The 2,418-nt window shown below is 49.7% G+C and overlaps 1 protein-coding gene across 1 annotated transcript in view; it reads left to right on the plus strand.

Annotated features, from left to right (window-relative positions):
* LAT2 (linker for activation of T cells family, member 2) overlaps window positions 1-2,418 on the plus strand; it is a 56,923-nt gene that overhangs the window by 606 nt on the left and 53,899 nt on the right. The window lies entirely within an intron of this gene.

Genomic DNA, 2,418 nt, shown 5'->3' on the forward strand with positions numbered 1-2,418 from the left:
TGCAAGCTCCGCCTCCCTGGTTCATGCCATTCTCCTGCCTCAGCCTCCCAAGTAGCTGGGACTACAGGCACCCACCACCACACCTGGCTATTTTTTTGTATTTACTAGTAGAGACGGGGTTTCACCATGTTAGCCAGGATAGTCTCAATCTCCTGACCTTGTGATCCGCCCGTCTTGGCCTCCCAAAGTGCTAGGATTATGGGCATGAGCCACCGTGCCCGGCAGCCGCACCAATTTTTTTCAGTTCTTTGTAGAGATGGAGGGGGATCTTGAACTATTGGCCTAAGCCGCCTCCTGCCATGGCCTCCCAAAGTGCTGGGATTACAGGTGTGAACCACCACTGCTGGCGTTAGAAGTCTGGGTCTCCTATCGTGATTCATGATGTCTTGCCTCTTCGTGGATGTCTTAGCAGGCGCCAGAGTGGGAGGTGTGCACTTGAGCAGGGTGGCAGGATTGTTATCTGGCATCCACTTTTAATTTTTTTTGAGACAGAGTCTCTGTCATCCAAGCTGGAGTGCAGTGGCGCGACCTCGGCTCACTGCAGCCTCTGCCTCACGGACGGGTTCAAGTGATCCTCCTGTCTCAGCCTCCCAAGTGTCAGGGACTATAGGCACCCACCACCATGCCCAGCTAATTTTTGTATAGTAGAGATGGGGTTTCACTGTGTTGACCAGGCTGTTCTCAAAGTCCTAACCTTAAGTGATGCACTCACCTCAGTCTCCCAAAATGCTAGTATTACAAGCGCAAGCCACCATGCCTGGCCCTGACATCTATTTTCAGTTGGTGATTTCTAGGGAATAGCCTGGTTTTCTCAATGAAGGACATTACTTAACGGAGATTAAGTCTAGAACAGGAAGAGCTGATTAACCTAGAACATGGGTTGACCTCGCCTGTAGGGTGGTGAAATGTCCTAAAACCTGAAGGAAGACTGCCCAGGGAGCAGGTTCCTGGGGCCGGGCTTACTGGGCTTCTCTCAAGTCGGACCCTGGCCACATCTGGATGTTTTAAGATGTTACTTTATTTTGTATTTATTTTTCTTTGAGACAGAGTCATGCTCTGCCACCCAGGCTGGAGTGCAATGGTGTGATCTCAGCTCACTGCAACCTCCACCTCTTGGGTTCAAGTGATCCTCCCACCTCAGCCTCCCTAGTAGTGGGGACTACAGGCGCATGCCACCACGCCCAGCTAATTTTTGTGTTTTTAGTAGAGATGGGGTTTCACCATGTTGGCCAGGCTGGTCTCGAATTCCTGACCTCAGGTGATCCACCTGCCTCAGCCTCCCAAAGTGCTGGGATTACAGGCGTGAGCCACCATACCTGGCCTATTTCAATTTTTGTGGAGGTTTCACCATGTTGCCCAGACTGGTCTCAAACTCCTAAGCTCAAGCGATCTTCCTATCTTGGCCTCCCAAAGTGCTAGGATGACAGGCATGAGCTACCACGCCAGGCCAATGTTGAGATGTTTTAAGTCTTTTTCTCATTTGTGAGGTTGAAGGACTCAAACACTTCCAGTCTTGAGTTTTCCTGAGCTGGGTGCGGTGGCTCACACCTGTAATCCCAGCACTTTGGGAGGCCGAGGCGGGTGGATCACGAGGTCAGGAGATCGAGACCATCCTGCCTAACACGGTGAAACCCCGTCTCTACTAAAAATACAAAAAAATTAGCCGGGCGAGGTGGCGGGTGCCTGTAGTCCCAGCTACTCGGGAGGCTGAGGCAGGAGAATGGCGTAGACCCGGGAGGCGGAGCTTGCAGTGAGCTGAGATCCGGCCACTGCACTCCAGCCTGGGCGACAGAGCGAGACTCCGTCTCAAAAAACAAAACAAAACAAAAAAGACCTACTATTTCATAGCACAACAGGGTGACTATAGGCAATCATATCTTAATTGTATATTTAAAAAATAATGTAATTGGATTGTTTGTAACTCAAAGGATAAATGCCTGAGGGAATGGATGCCCATTCTCCATAATGAGCCTATTTCATATTACATGCCTGTATCAAAACATTACATGTAGTCCATAAATATATACATCTACTATGCACACACACACACACAAATTTCTTGTTTTTGAGACACAGTCTGCTCTGGAGTGTTATGGTGCAATCTTGGCTCACTGCAACCTCCACCTCCCAGGTTCAAGTGATTCTCCTGCCTCAGCCTCCTGAGTAACTAGGATTACAGGCGCCCGCCACCACGCCCGGCTAATTTTTGTGTTTTTAGTAGAGAGAAGGTTTCACTAAGTTGGGAGGCCAAGGTGGGAAGATGGCTTGAGGTCAGGAGTTTAAGACCAGCTTGGGCCTAGCCTAAATTTTTTTTTAAAAAACGGTGATAAACGGTGAAACCCCGTCTCTACTAAAAAATACAAAAAACTAGCCGGGCGAGGTGGCGGGCGCCTGTAGTCCCAGCTACTCGGGAGGCTG

This window comes from Mandrillus leucophaeus, unplaced genomic scaffold (genome assembly GCF_000951045.1).
Source record: "Mandrillus leucophaeus isolate KB7577 unplaced genomic scaffold, Mleu.le_1.0 Scaffold479, whole genome shotgun sequence".
In the NCBI taxonomy this organism is placed as follows: domain Eukaryota; kingdom Metazoa; phylum Chordata; class Mammalia; order Primates; family Cercopithecidae; genus Mandrillus; species Mandrillus leucophaeus.